General features: G+C 33.2%; 1 long non-coding RNA gene and 3 other non-coding genes across 4 annotated transcripts; all 4 read left to right on the top strand.

Annotated features, from left to right (window-relative positions):
• Positions 1 to 9,774: 9,774 nt before the first annotated feature.
• Positions 9,775 to 12,976, top strand: LOC142618451 (uncharacterized). Its single transcript, XR_012841290.1, has 2 exons — positions 9,775 to 10,318; positions 11,991 to 12,976. It is a non-coding gene; the product is annotated as an uncharacterized LOC142618451 (long non-coding RNA).
• On the top strand, positions 10,001 to 10,105 carry LOC142621414 (small nucleolar RNA Z107/R87). The gene has a single exon (XR_012841793.1). It is a non-coding gene; the product is annotated as a small nucleolar RNA Z107/R87 (small nucleolar RNA).
• Positions 10,218 to 10,322, top strand: LOC142621389 (small nucleolar RNA R30/Z108). Its single transcript, XR_012841770.1, has one exon. It is a non-coding gene; the product is annotated as a small nucleolar RNA R30/Z108 (small nucleolar RNA).
• Positions 11,004 to 11,093, top strand: LOC142621400 (small nucleolar RNA SNORD34). Its single transcript, XR_012841780.1, has one exon. It is a non-coding gene; the product is annotated as a small nucleolar RNA SNORD34 (small nucleolar RNA).
• Positions 12,977 to 16,367: the final 3,391 nt, after the last annotated feature.

Raw genomic sequence — 16,367 nt, forward strand, 5'->3', positions numbered from 1 at the left:
TTTGCAATTCCCGTTCAAACATATTAGTTTGTCTTGATGAGTTCTTAGCCAAACACATTCTAAACCGGAAGGCCCCATAAGAGTTATACCCAACATTCTATTTTGTGTCATGTTCTCACATTTCTTAGCAACCAAACTGTGGGTAAAATTCCTTAACCCGAATAAATACTTACTGCATCACTTTCATCCCATTAGATCAGACTTTCTCATCTTCATTCATTTGAGTTCCTCCTTGGTAAGGTAGTAGTACAATGGAGGTTGCAGAGTTGTTGACATTTGGGTTGAATGGGGCGAGTGGGGTAAAATGGGAGAAGGTGAAACGTCTAGGTTTTAGGCCTCTCAAGACCATGAGACGATATCTTAAAAATCGTAAATAATACTATCTATAACAGTTGCATTTTATATGTTTGCCAAGGTTTATTCGACTTGGAGTTTTTCAGTTGGGTCAACAAATGACATTGCAGAAAATGTAACTTAATAGCCTGTGACATGATCGCTGCTCATATATGATGAAAGCCTAAGGTGTCGAGTATGTTTGGTTGCGCCAATATGGTTTGTGGCTCATGCATGACCAGAATCAAACACTCTGGTTGAATTCTTCTTCGTTTTGGGGCGATCTAATGCTTAATCTGGCAACTTTATCCTCCAAGAAATCTTATTTTTAAATCAGTGGAGATTTACGTGCAGATCTTGCGGTTAAGCTTCATCTTCTGATTAATCTTTTCAAATTCATGTGGATTATACATGGACGCATGAGTGTGGATGGTTTCATGCATTTGTCCAAGCAAATTGATCCAAGAGTGGTGTGGACTGCAATCTATCATTAAGTTTTCTTCTTCTGATCTACATAGTAGACTACTGAAATCATCAATTCCAGAATTTTGACATAGAGTTGTTTTAGTTGGTAGTACCTGTCATGCTATCTTCCACAGAGGTGGTTTGAGTCTGTCATGGTCGAAAATAAAAGCATTGGTTTAATATAATGCTGTTAGCATTATCTCTTTTTGTTTTTGGGAGATCGCTGTTAGCATTATCCAAGGCAAAAGAACAAAGCTTCAAAGCCTTAATTTGTGATAGTGATGTTTTAATAATTTAATGTTACATCTCCACATAAGAGTCCCATCCACACCAGTCTATAGAAATAATCACAGTTGAGGCAATAGTATTAGTATCTTCTTTTGAGAAATGGGATGTTGCTGAAATGTGTGGAAATCAATTTTGTGGCCCATAATTTAGACTTTGCTGTGTAACTTCGTGGGAAATGTCCCATCTGCTCTGTTCTTCTTCATACTTTTGTTCATCGGAAGTAGATGAAGAGAGTTCCTTCTGCTATATATTTCTCTGTTTGAAATACAAGTGTTTATTCAGAAAAAATAAAGAAAGAAAGTAGAAGCTTGTGTTGTACCATCGATTGTGTGGTGTTAATGTACCTAAAACAATTTTTATTTCTGTTTGTCTTTTTATCCTTTTGCTGAACTGTGTATGTTTTGACCCCAAGAAAAGGAATGGAATTTAAATAAGTGATATTTGTAAGCTTGTGAGATGGCCCTAAGGCCACTCGCGGATTGAACTTAAAACTGACCAAAAAACAGGCCTGGCTAGGTCCAAAACAAACGGGTCAGACCCGTTTCTCTTATCCTTTTTAGCCCAGCCGTTTTCTCATCTCCTTCTCTCAGCTCTAACCTCTGAAGCTTTCACCGAGCCCTCTTTCTAATCTCTGAATCTCTCATGGCCGAAGCTCAAGCTTCCACCATCTCCGATCCTCATCACCACCACAGAAGGTGGTTTCACGTCTTAAAGGAAACGGAGCTTCCAAGCTCCACCGTGACACCCACAGACTGCCACCACTTCGGGGATGCTCATCCCCTCTCTGCATCTTAGTCTAACCCGAGACCAACAAACACATCTTTTCTGAACCCGAATCAAGATCTTACCGATACTCTCGACTCTCAAACCACTCTCCGATCTACAAGAAGTTGATGTGGAGGTGAAGGGTCTCACGGATCTGCCAAGAACCGAGACCATGGTGGCGCGTGAACAAGTGTGTGCAAAACAGAGGGTAGGGTAAGAGCTGATATATGTGTTTGTGTGCTCGGTGTTCGAGGCTTTATTTATGAAAATGAAGCTGTTATAGGAAATAGGGAAATGGAGTGTGTGTGTGTGGTGACTCTGTGAGGATGTGTGTGTTGTGCACAGAGTGCAAGTGTAAAATACAGAGATAGGAAATAGGGAAATGAGGGATGGGTTTAAGGTTTACCCAGTCGGTGTTTAATGATAGGGGTTCTTCTTGTTGTTGGTTCTGGCTTGTGGTTGCTTCGGTTGGAGCTGAGCTTTGGTCTGATTCTTTATTGTGGTCTCTGCTTCTCCTTTTTTCTTTCTTTCTTTCTTTGTTGGTCCTTTGGGATTCGTGCAGTGAGCTTTTGAGGTGTGATTTTGTTGGGGGGTTTTTGGGAAGCTTTTCTTGGGTTGGAGATAGAGGAAAACGATATAAAAAATATATAAAAAAAAAAAAGGGTGAGGGTTTGGTCATGAACTTAAGAATTAAAAATACGTGTTTGAAAAGAAATGAAAAAACTATGGAGATACATGCAATATTTTTTAAAAATTAAAAATATGTACTCAAAAAATTGAAAATATGTCCTCATAAAATTGAAAATATGTATTTAAGTAGGGTATCAATCGAGTACGCTTTTCATGCATTAATTCGTGCTGACATGAGCCGGTAGCAGATAGAGCCTCTCTTAGAATAGAATGTTGTCCAAGCATAAATTTGTGCTTGGCGGCGGCACATGTTGAAATACTCTTCAACCAAAATGTTAGGATACTTGGGCATCACTCACCAATAATCAATTGACCTTAAGCACGCTCAATAAATGTTAGAATAGTTAGGTAAGTTCATCATGAGATAAACGTTATGGGACCAAATTAAAATAAATGTGAAATTGTTGGACCCAAATAAAACCAGTGACAAGTATTTTTTTTATAAATCTTACTAACTTCCTATATCAAATGATAATTCTGAGCACATGCCAAGATGAGTTACTATTCCAACTGCAGCTCATTAGAGCAATTTTGCGAACTCTAGTAATACGTCAGATATGATATCTAATACATCTCGAGAGAAAACAATTGCCAATTTTAGAAATAAAACCCATTTTAATGGTAAGCCCTTAATCGATAAACTTCTCATTTCCACAACAATTCGATCAACTCAAACCTTATTTTTGTCTTTTGATATTAAAATGAAGACAATTCTAAGATGTTTAATGTCACATCAAAATAAATTGACAAGACTCTTAATTTAAATCTCAGGTTTCCAACCAAATTTGAGGTTGGACAAAATATGATATCTATATGGATTATATTATGTTATCAACTTTCTCAAGTGCACCTATAGAGTGCAAAATATAAATAAATTTGGATTACATACAAAGATTACATAAATTTTTAAAAACAAAACCTAAGATGTTAGGTGTCAGGGATGTTTTGCAATAAGGGCCAAAAATGTGATATTAGCCCAAATCTCCCCTTGGGTTCTTTAGAAGTATTTATTGTGGAGAATCAAGCCCAAAATTCCAAATGTATCATGAACAAAAGGCTAATGGTGCTTTGACAAGAGAGAATCATAATACTAACAACAAAAGTGCAGAAAAAGTACAAAAATACAATAGGTCTAAAACTTCGACCCACAATCACTGAGAAGAGGAAATTGAGAGAGGTTGTGAGAAAGAGAGAGAAAGTTCCCATGTACCTATATTTCCACCCCTAAGGTTCAAAATTATGAGAATGTTTCCTGGTTCAATGGGTTTTTGCTCTCAAGTTTCAATTCTATGGAGAGAACGTGGTTCAACAAGTTTGAAACTTCAACCCCCAGTTACCAAGAAGAGGAAATAGAGAGAGGTTGTGAGGAAGAGAGGGAATGTTCCCTTGTACCCATATTTCCACCCCAAAGCTTCGGAATTGTGAGATTATTGATTGGCTGAATGGGCTTTTGCTATGAAGTTTCAGGTATGTGGGTAAAACGTGGTTAGCCCCTTTTGAATCTGATTGGGGCCTTTTGTAATGAACTTGGGGTGCTCTAAGTGACTGTTTTTGGTCAATAGAAGAGGTTTTGAACCCCAAGGTATCAATCAAATAAGCTATGGTCAGATTTGATTTAATTGGGTAAGAGGGATGCCTTACTTTTTACATTTTTTTGGAAATAAAGTAGCCTAAACTCATGGGCTGGTGTTTCCTAGACATGGCAGGTCCTTGGAGATTGCATTGGTTGTTGCAGCAGACAAGGCCAGCCACTTAGGATCAGCTTTGTGTATTAGGCAAAAAAATGGTAGAGTAGAAAAGTTGGGTCACAGTTACTCAGAGCATAAAAGCTGTTTTGGGGTGGAAATTTTGGATGCAAGACCTCCTCCATGAGCCTAAGGTACTACCAATGTCCCTTGCCCACTTGGTAGCATGCATAGGCTGGGCTTATGCAAAAGGTTTGAAAGGAACTGACCCATATCCTCCAAACCACACTTCCTTAATTTCTCCCATAAGTCACATGGGATTGGGTCATGCTTAAAAAAATAAAATATAATATAATACATGAATTAATCCCACAAGGAAGTCGGGCTTGGTTGAATCGGGCTTGTACAAAATGTGTTGCGAAAATAGTTATCAACATTAGGTAAAGAAATAAAAGTAAATAATTAATAATAGATCCAATTATAGAAATATTTATACCTGATAATTGCACTTCAAATTAGTGAGTAATTTCTCAATATACCATAGGACTAAGTGATCAATAAAATAGCTAAAATATTATAACTATGACTATTTATTGAATAAAATTATAAAGAAGTAGAAGCGTAAAGATATCCTCTGAAAAGTCAAGGAAAAAAGGTCTCAAAATGAAAAGTTCACGTATTGAAAAATGCTTTGGCTTGTGGGTCACCCAGACTTTGACATGTCAAAAAACCTAGAGCCATGATCTTGACTCTCTTGCCATTGTGCAAGCAAAACCCATTAAAACCCAAGAAATGGCTCCCTATAAATTCACACCTTTGGTTTAACCCCATGTCAGCAGCAAAAGTCTCTAAGGCTTCAAGCCATAGCTTCTCTCTCTCTCTCTCTCTCTCTCTCTCTCTCTCTAAACGCCATCACTGAGTAATCTCTGTTTTCCCTTTCATTTCATGTCTTATTTTCAAAATCAACTTTTATTGCGCGAAGCTTAATTATTGGTTTTGTTTTTATCGTTGAAGTGGGTAGTATTATTGTGAATGTCAACCATTCTAGAAAATTTAGGGGTGTTTGGGAGAGAAGTTTGAACTATGTTGTTTGAGTGTTTTTTATATACATGTGGGTGAAAATGTGTGTAAGGTTGTTTAAAATGTAAAAATGTGAGTTAGAACTCACTCACCAAACCAAACAGAGCCTTAAGTGAATTAAATAACTTTTTTTTACATGTTTAACAGGTCTCTTCTTGATTGGCTTTTTAAATTATAGCTCGGCTAACACGTATTGAAGCCTTATCATTTCCATAACCTTTCTCTATGAAAACTTGTCTCTTACCTTTTTAAACTTATATTTTATCCATTTGGTTTTTGCTATTTTTATGTTTGATTTCTCTCTCTTTCTCCATTTCAAGCTTTCTCTTTGCTTGATTATTCCCTATCATTTAATTTTTCTTGTGAAGATAAGATAATACAGATTTTCAAAGAACCAGGTTGAAAACAAATAGTTAAAAGAATTCATGTATAATTATTAAATTGGGTGTTTCATATCCTGTGCAAGAAGTAACAATTTTTTTGGTCACTAGGAGGCAGAGGAACTCCTGTCCATTGAGCCCAGTCATATACACGTTGCTGCCAGAGCAAACTCATGAAGCTATCAATCAAATTAATGAAAATTTTCTTTTAGTAAGATCAATTCCAGTAAAGTGTTTCAGCAAAGTAATCCACACCCAATAAGCTTAGTAAACAATATTTCAGCAAAGTATTTGCCTCAAAAGTGAATCAAAGTTCCAAAATGCCATCTTTGAATCAAATCCAAAAATGGGTACTTGGGTTTCCTTGAAATACCACATTTAAATTTCTTTTTTTCAATTCTAACGATCACATAAAAACTAATGTCATTGCCAAAACATAACCATATTCTCAGAACACCAACAAAAAAAATCCAAAAAGATCCGAAAAACCCTAGGTCACATCATGAAATTCCAAAATCTAAAATTGGAGAAAGAGAGAGAGAGATAGAGGAATCTGAGAAGCAAAAACAACAAAGTATTGAGAAGAAAGAGAGAGTACCTTTGGCACGGTGGGCTACGAACGACGTTGACAATGAGCTATGATTGCTTGAGAGACTACCTTCATGACAGTGGGCTATGAATTTGCTTTATGAATGAATGAGTGAGTGAGTGAGTTTGAGAGGGCGGAGCGAAAGGGTGTTCGAGTGAGTGAGTGTTTGAACTTTGAGAATTTTGTAATGAGCCGTTTGAAAGTGCTGTGGATTTGTTTTTATTTTGCAGATTTCGAGTCCTATAAACTTGATATCTACGTGGCTCTACGTGGCAATTTTGTCCAGCTAAGGGTAGCACAAAAACATTGAACTCGAGCTTTATAAACTCGAGTTCTAATTAAATCTCGAGGTTTAGAAACTTGAGATGCTAGTTTCACACATTCTTTCAAAACCAGGCAACTAACGAAATTGTTAAAATATTATTGTTATTTGGAAAGGGTGTCCCATGTTATCAACTTTCTCAAGTGCACCTATAGTGTGTAAAATATAAATTAAGTTGTGTTGCATACAAAGATAACTAAATACATAAAGTTTTAAGAACAAAACATAACAAGTTAGGTAAAGAAAAATTAGTAAATAATTAATATGAATTGCATCTCAATTTACTCAATGTTAATTGTAGATTCAATTATCTATACTACTATTTAAGGGGCTTCCCTTGTTTGGACCAGATTTTTTTTTTCCAAAATACCCCTACACCCCTAGATTTAAGTAGAGACAAAACTAAAGGATAGTCTTGTAAAAATATATATCTAACTTGCACTAAAATATTGCCTACAAAATAAGAACACTCTTCCACTAACTCACTTCTTCAAAGCAACTATATAGAAAGTTCAAATAAGAGGGTTAGAAATGTAAAATAAACCATTTTTTGAAAAAAAAAAAAAAAACTTGCCTCAAATCCATGTTCAAATCCTATCAAAAAAGCAAAAGAAAAAAAGACCATGTTCATTCGGATAACAACTTCAAAAAAAAAAAAAAAAAAAAAAAAAAAAAAAAAAAATTAAGCAGTTATAAAAATCAATGTTGCCATTTTAATTTTTAACCCAAGGGGTGAAGGTCTTGCCACTGTTTGAAATCAAATATGATGACTGCCCAATAACCACATATAGTGGATGGCACTTTAACAATAACATTTTCTCTTTCAATGTTTGTGCCTTCGTGTGTAGGTGAATCTCATTTATAGACAAGATCATGGTGGCCCTTCATATCAAAGGTCAGAATTTTTATTTATTTATTTATTTTTCAAAAAAAAATTGTTAAATTATCTTTCTCTTGTTGATCTTACATTTACTAATACACCAAACTCTTATCCTCTAAAACCTTTTTTTTTTTTTGGACAGACTTATCCTTTGAACCTTAAAGGCTACAATTCTAATGAAAACTTTTCACTTTATCATACTAGCCTGTGAGCCACTCTTAGAGGTTATTCTATTTTTGTTTTGTAGAAGTTAACCGTTTTCATTCATAATTATTGAAAGTTATTATATTTTTCAATTACAAAAATATTAAGGGGTTTGATGACATTTATACCAAATAAGAGGGTTAGAAATGTAAAATAAACCATTTTTTGAAAGAAAAAAAAAACACTTGCCTCAAATCCATGTTCAAATCCTATCAAAATTTTCTCTTTCAGTGTTTGTGCCTCCGTGTGTAGGGGAATCTCATTTATAGACAAGATCATGGTAGCCCTCCATATCAAAGGTCAGAATTTTTATTTATTTATTTATTTTTCAAAAAAAAAATTGTTAAATTATGTTTCTCTTGTTGATCTTACATTTACTAACGCACCAAACTCTTATCCTGTAAAACCTTTTTCTTTTTTTTTTCTTTTTTTGACAGACTTATCCTTTGAACCTTAAAGGCTACAATTCTAATGAAAACTTTTCACTTTATCATACTAGCCTGTGAGCCACTCTTAGAGGCTATTCTATTTTTGTTTTGTAGAAGTTAACCGTTTTCATTCATAATTATTGAAAGTTATTATATTTTTCAATTACAAAAATATTAAGGGGTTTGATGATATTTATACCAAAAAATTATTTCACTCATAGATACATAAATTTCATCACACCCTAGGTTTTTTTGTAATTGAAAAATGTAGCAACTTTGAATAATAATGAATGAAATTGTTGTTATGATTCAAACCTCACATGAAGCGGTTGTTATCTAAGAAATTGTTATAAAAAAAATTTCCTTTGGTAACAAAATTATATTTATCGTTTGTAAAGTTTTCATTCATCATTATTGGAAGTTACTATATTTTTCAATTACAAAAATATTTAGGGGTTTGATGATATTTATACCAAAAAATTATTTCACTCATAGATGCATAAATTTTATCACACCCTAGGTTTTTTGTGATTGAAAAATGTAGCAACTTTGAATAATAATGAATGAAATTGTTGTTATGATTCAAACCTCACATGAAGCGGTTGTTATCTAAGAAATTGTTATAAAAAAAATTTCTTTGGTAACAAAATTATATTTATCGTTTGTAAAGTTTTCATTCATCATTATTGGAAGTTACTCTATTTTTCAATTACAAAAATATTTAGGGGTTTGATGATATTTATACCAAAAAATTATTTCACTCATAGATGCATAAATTTTATCACACCCTAGGTTTTTTGTGATTGAAAAATGTAGCAAATTTGAATAATAATGAATGAAATTGTTGTTATGATTCAAACCTCACATGAAGTGGTTGTTATCTAAGAAATTGTTATAAAAAAATTTCATTTGTAACAAAAGGCACATATATATCATTTGTATAATCCTATGTCAATTTACATTTTTTTTATAATTATTAATTTACTTCATCAAAAATGTCATGAAGGTAGTTGCTAAATTTTAAATTTAAGCTATTTTTTAACTTTTGTTATAGATGTGTAGTAACTGACTAACTTTTAGGATTTAAAAACTAAATTATAGGATTAAACAAAAATTGATAATTGTTATTAAGCGCATGCTCAGAGACTCTTCTATTTTTTTCTAGTAAAAGTTAATAATTTGAATCCAATATAATTTGGGATTACTATATTTTTCAATCACAAAAAAATTTAGGGGTATGATGAAACGAATAATACTTATCACACCACAAACGCATAATACTCATCACACTCCTATATATATATATATTGTATGAATGAAATATGTAGTAATCTCAAATTATAATAGATACAAATTATTAACTTAAAAAAAATAAAAGAGCTCACGCATGTGCGCAGAGGCCAGTAGAGTATTTATACTTGAGAATTGAACTTCAAATTAGTCAGTAATGTCGTCAATGTTTTCAACTACACTACACTATTTAATATAACTCTAATATACAATAAAAATTGGTCAATAAAATAGCTAAAATTTTATAACTATAACTATTTTATTAAAGAAAATTTAGAGAGAAGTAGAAGTGTAGACCGTAGAGATCAAGATACCCTGAAAGGTAAAGGGAAAAAACCAGACCCATATACGTATTTTTTATCCGGGTTCGGACGGGTTAACGGATCCGGGTTCAATCTTGACCCTCTTGCCATTGTGCGAGCAAAACCCCGTAAAACCCTAGAAATGACAATCCCTATAAATTCACACCTTTGGTCTAACCCTATCTCAGCAGCGAAAGGCTTTAAGGTTTTTTCAAGTGTTAGTTTCTCTTTGTTTCTTTTCTGTCTCAGATGTTTTGATTGAGTGTTTGGTTTAGAATGATAATGGTGATGAAGAATAAGATCGCGGTGATGACTCGGTAAAATTCAAGCTCAACAGACCGGAATGCAGGGCTTTCTCTTGCGAGAAAGTTTTGCGTGTCGAATACCCGCTGAACTGAGCGATCTCACTCTTTACTTTTTTATTGTTGGCGTGGTCGCGTGTCTTTTTAATTTTATGTCTTTATCGTTACAAATTATTCTCTGTTTGGCTCAAATCAATAAGAATTTGGGGGAAATAGACTTTGCAATGAGGATGAAAAAGCTCCCTCTTCTGAAATTAAAAAGTTGAGGAAACTTGCTGGCGGAATCGAACCTAAAACTCTGAACGCCACCGCTGAGTAATCTCTCTCTCCCCCACTTTCATTTCATATCTTTATTTTCAAACTCAAATGTCATGGGTCCAACTCCAATCCCATACTGGGTGTGAGTATATTTGATATTTCCTTAGAATTAAAATTCTTGGTGTTATTTTTTGTACTTGAAGTGGGTAATATTGTTGTGAATTTTAGATAAACCAATTATTCAGGAAAATAAGTGAGATAAACTAATCTTCATTGAATGTTTTGGAAAACATATGGAGCACTTGGGTTAGATCTATTTTATAATAAATTTTTATTAGTGTGTGCTGTGTTTATGAAATTTCAGAAATTGTGTTTTCAATTAGATTGGCTTATAAATATTAAGTTGTATAGTAGGGAAGGTGACAATGTTTGAATGGTTTTGATAAATCATTATAGATAATCTCATTGATGGTTAATATTTTACAAGTTATGTTAAAAAAATTGCATCTTGCAACTGATTTCTTGATAAGTTAATTGTTCTATGTTAATATCATCATTATGCTTTGTTGGTGCATATTATCTAGAGGGTGGTATAGAAGTTTCTGGTAGTGATGCTATGATTTAAAGAATTTGAGAATGCCCCCCCACAATTACTTGTTTTGTTCTTACGCTGTCCTGAAATAATCACTTGAAGGACCATAACTTTGGAAAATGATATGTTGTTTACTTCTATATTGTAAGTTGAGGCCAGTGATGATCTAAAACTATTTTGCCTACATTGGATGATTATCTGTTATAAGATAATGATATCTCTGACATATCTGAGGCCTTTCTATGATGTTGTACATCTTCAAGTCAACTAACAAAATGGAAAAATTTCGTGTTTTAGACTTTTAGGGTTGTTTGTTATTGTTACCACTGTCTCATCATTTGTGGAAGTTGATTTCAAAGTTTATAATGTAATATTTTCCTCTTGGTACCAAGCTCATAATCTATTTTCAATAGATAATTTGTTCATTTCTTTTTTATTTTTGGAATGTTATCATTTTTTTACTATCCCCACAAAAAAAAAAATTGATCACTTTTCCAAAAAAGAAAAAGAAATGTCCTGACAAGACAATTTCAAGCTATTATTTTTCCTTCTCTCTTCATTTACAGATCAACTCTTTAGATGAACAAAGAGAAATTTAAAATATTCTCTTTCCTTATCTTTTTAATCTGCAAGTTACTACAGGGTTCCAATTAAACCATCTCTATAGAGGTTCTATCTTACATCTCAAATTGTACTTTTTAATCAATCAGTTGTAGAAACAAAAGCACCCACTTCACAATTCTAGTTCAAACATATTAGTTTGTCTTGATGAGTTCTTAACCTAACACTTTCCAAACCCAAAACTCCCATAAGATTAATACTCTAACATTTTAATTTGTGCCATGTTCTCACATTTCTTAGCAACCAAACTTCGAGTAAAATTCCTTGACCTAAATAAATACTTAATGCATCACTTTCATCCCATTAGATCAGGCTTTCTCACCTTCATTCATTTGAATTCCTCCTTGTAGTACAATGGAGGTTTCAGAGTTGTTGACATTTGGGTTGAATGGAGCGAGTGTGGTAAATTGGAGAAGGTGAAACATCTAGGTTTTAGGCCTCTCAAGACCATGAGACGATATCTTAAAATTTTTAAATAATACTATTTATAACAGTTGGATTTTATATGTTTGCCAGGCTTTATTCGACTTGGAGTTTTTCAGTTGGGTCAACTAATGACATTGCAGAAAATGTGGAAAACTTAATAGCACGTGACATGATCACTGCTCATATATGATGAAGCCTTGGTGTTGAGTATGTTTGGTTGCCCCAATATGGTTTATGGCACATGCATGACTAAAATCAAACACTATGGTCGAATTCTTCTTTTTGGGATGATTTTATGGTTAATCTGGCTACTTTATCTTCAAATAAATCTTATTTTCAAATCAGTGGTGATTTATGTGCAGATCTTGTGTTTAAGCTTCATCTTCTGGACTGCAAATTGATCCAAGAGTGGTGTGGACTGCAATCTATTATTGAATTTTCTTCTTCTGATCTACATAGCAGACTTCTGAAATCATCAATTTCAGATTTTTGACATAGATTTGTTTTGGTTGGTAATACCTGTCATGCTATCTTCCACAGAAGTGGTTTGAGTCTGTCATGGTCAAAAATAAAAGAAGTGGTTTAAGAAAGTGCTGTTAGCATTATCCAAGGCAAAAGAACAAAGCTTCAAAGCCTTAATTTGTGGTGGTGATGCTTTTAATAATTTAATTTTTATCTCCACATAAAAGTCCCATCCACACCAGTCTATAGAAATAATCATAGTTGAGTTAGTAGTATTAAGTATCTTCTTTTGAGGAATGGGATGGTGCTCATGTATTAGGGGAAACCAATTTTGTGGCCCATAATTTAGACTTCGCTGTGTATCCTTATGGGAAATATCCCCATCTGCTCTGTTCTTTGTCATGCTTTTGTTCACCGGAAGTAAACGAAGAGAGTTCCTTCTGCTATATATCTATCTGTTAGAAATACAAATGTTTATTCAGAAAAAATAAAGAAAGAAATTAGAAGCTTGTGTTGTACTATAATGTATCAATTGTGTGTTGTTAATGTACGTATAACAATTTTTATTTTTGTTTGACTTTTTATCCTTTTGATGAAATGTCGATTACAACTTACATAATGCAGTGGGTTGGATGAGGATGCGTTGTTATATATGGTGAAATGCTTGGCATAGAATAGATGGTTGGTGATGATAATACGATGTGATAATGATTTTGGGAATAGTAATAATGGTGGCGACAGTGATGCTGGGTTTGATGTTGTAAATGATAATGACGATGTCGTCTTGATTGGTTATGTAGGAATTGAGCGGAGAAAAAATTGTCATACTGTCGATATTTCATTATTATTTCGTTTGGAAAGATTGTAGATGAGGTGGATAATGGTTGTTCTCGTAGACTTGTAGTTAACATTGGCGGCAATTTGGATTCAATGAATAGAGTTCAATAGAAAGATGAAGTGGTCGACAAGCTATGAAAAGTATAAAAAAAAATGATGAAAAAAACTGAGACCGTGTTTTTATGGAAATAATATATCAAATATCCAGAGCTTTGGAGTGATATCTTCTCCAGGGGTCTATGTATATTCATGAATGGGGAATCAAAGCCAACACCTTTCAATCCTAACCTATGTACTGTGAGACTACAACCTGGGGACTAAAGGGAGGGTAAAAAGGCATTTGCAGGAAAGGATCCGTTTGGTGGTTGGGAAAATTGGAAGACGATAAGGAAAAGAAAAAAAAATGAGCGAAAGAAAAAGACTAAATTAAAAATTGCAATCCTAAAGTTTGAAAATATTTGATTTTTTTCCTTGGAAGTTTCAAAATTTTGATTCTCTCTCTTAATATTAGGGCTTGTTTTGATTATGAGCCCTTCTAATTAGGTCGTTTGACCAAGTCATAAAAAAAGAAAATTTTAGGGTAAATTACATATTTAATCTCTAACTTTTACACTATATTTTAATTTGGTCCTTAACTTTTCAATTATGTCAATTTGGTCATTAACCTTTTAATGTCGTGTCAATTTAGTCTTTGCCATTATATATTAGATGAAAATTGTTTACATAGCAAATAGCCAAAATAAAATTTTAGTTTATTATCACATCAACATAAACTAATTTTTTATTTTGGCCATTAGACATGTCATTAATTTTCATCCAAAAAATAACTGTAAGGATTAAATTGACACGGTAAAAAAAAGTTAGGGACCAAATTGACACAATTAAAAACTTGGGATCAAATTGAAATATGGTATATAGGATAGGGACCAAATATGTAGTTTACTCAAAATTTTAATTATTTACTTTTTTTTTTTTTTTTTCATTTTCGTTTTACTTCTTCTTTTTCCTGATGCATAGCTAGCATAGCAATCCTCTCATTTTCTGATAAAATCATAATTTTTCTTTTGGGAAAACAGGCACACAAAAGCTAGTCGCATCTATCTCTTAAAATAAATAAATAAATAAATAAAAGCCTTTGCTTTCCACCACTAGCTGTCGTGCTAAGCCCATGAGATATCCACCCACGGAGCACAAGTTGACTATAGCCTCAGTCCTAGTAGTTGATTGAGTCCATGACCGATATTGAAACCTTACAATACTGGTACTATCACTGTGATAAACGCTAGATTTGGTGCAATACTTAGAATATGAACGGTTAAGATTTAAAGTTGCAAAAAAACCAACTTTAAATCTCAATCATTAAATAAATAAAAAATTGAGAAAAAGAAAAAAGTAAAAATAAAAAAAAGAGAATAATAAAAAATTGTTGTTAATGCATTGCAATTGCACCTGATCTCAATCCTGACAAACAAATCTCCATTGAAAGTCAAACTTTATCTACCGCAAGTGCAAGAACGACTTCGTCGAATCGATTTCCATCTTAGATCTTGAGAGAGCTCGGAGTTATAAGCGCTTGGGAAGGTGAGAGATGATTAGAGATTCACAAGGGAGATGATTATATTAAGTCTAATTCGTTTTTTATATTGATTTTTTTAATAAATAATTTATATAGTTTGGGAATATCTGGATTTTATGCTTATTAGAAGTTTTAGAATTTGAATTTTATCCTCTGAAGTTTGGGATATTTGGATTTTATATCCTGATCCTTATGTTTTAGAATTTGAATTTTATCCCCTATAAATTTTAGGGGTGTTTGGATTTTACTCTCTTAAGTTTGTGTGTGTTTGGATTTTACACCTTGAAGTTTCAAAATTTGGGGTATAAATTCCAAACACCCCTAAATTCATCCAAATTCTGAAATTTCAGGATGTAAAATTCAAATCCCTAAACTTTAGGGATATAATTTGCAATTTACCTTAGTTTTTATTTTAAAGAATTTTTAGATTTTTTAATATAAAAAATTCAACTGTTTAATTGAAATTACATTACTTGATGTTATGATTTCATTAAATCAGTTAGCTCACATGATAGTCCTAAGTGGCTCTTAATGTCTAACTAGATGCTGGCATGGATGAAAGGGCTCCTAATCAAAATGATAGGTTACATTATGGGAGCGAATCAATTTTTTAAAATTTTAGGGGCAAAATCAAAATTAACAGAAAGTTTAAGGTGTAGTTTACAAATTGGTAGAAAAAATAGAGATGGATGCACGACACGCACTAGTAACCCAACCAATTAAAGAAATGAGTATTAATGTGTACTAAGCTAATTCAAGAAATGAGTAATGACGGGTGCTCAATAGTTTTATCCGTTAATACCCCCACTTAATTGAGTTACTCAATAAATCTTGGATAATTATTTTTACACACACTTATGCACACAATTCTACACAAAAGTATAATTTTCATTGAAATCATGACTTGATTGGGAAGGTAAAGATTTCCTTGTAATAGGCGAGGTTATGGATGGGTTAATGGATTTGGATTAATTTTGTTAAGCTTCAATTGTACGATGTTCCAAGTTCTTAGTAAACCGGCTAACATTAGCATTGGGAGGGGAATAATTTATGCTCAAGTTCGATCCCTATGCAGCTAAGCATAACCTGATTGTCTCACACCATTTGTATGTCTTGCGAAAGCACAACACTTGTATATAGTGTCTCGTTTTGGGATATTGGAATATAATGGAAATTATACCAATAATTTATTCATTGTTGTACACTACATATACACATCTAAAATTTTATGTGTGATATACAAATATTTATTAATATCCACGTTTAACGCGATTTGGAACTTTGGGCAATAGTGGCGTGGGCTATTTAGAATGCCCGTAATAAGGTGTACTTTGAACAAAAACAAACTCTGTCACAACTCTATTTTGAGGAATTATGCTAGGACCACATAAATGGCCATAATATTGTGCCAAAACTCGCCATTTGGCTCTATTTTGAGAACTTATGCTAGGACCACATAAATGGCCACAATATTGTGCCACAATTCGCCACATGGCCAGTTGTGATTGGCAAAGGTGTGTCAGTGGACCATATGAGAACACACCTTTGCTAATCACAACTCTGACGAGTTGTGGCACAATATTGTAGTCATT

This window comes from Castanea sativa, chromosome 12 (assembly GCF_040712315.1).
Source record: "Castanea sativa cultivar Marrone di Chiusa Pesio chromosome 12, ASM4071231v1".
NCBI lineage: Eukaryota > Viridiplantae > Streptophyta > Magnoliopsida > Fagales > Fagaceae > Castanea > Castanea sativa.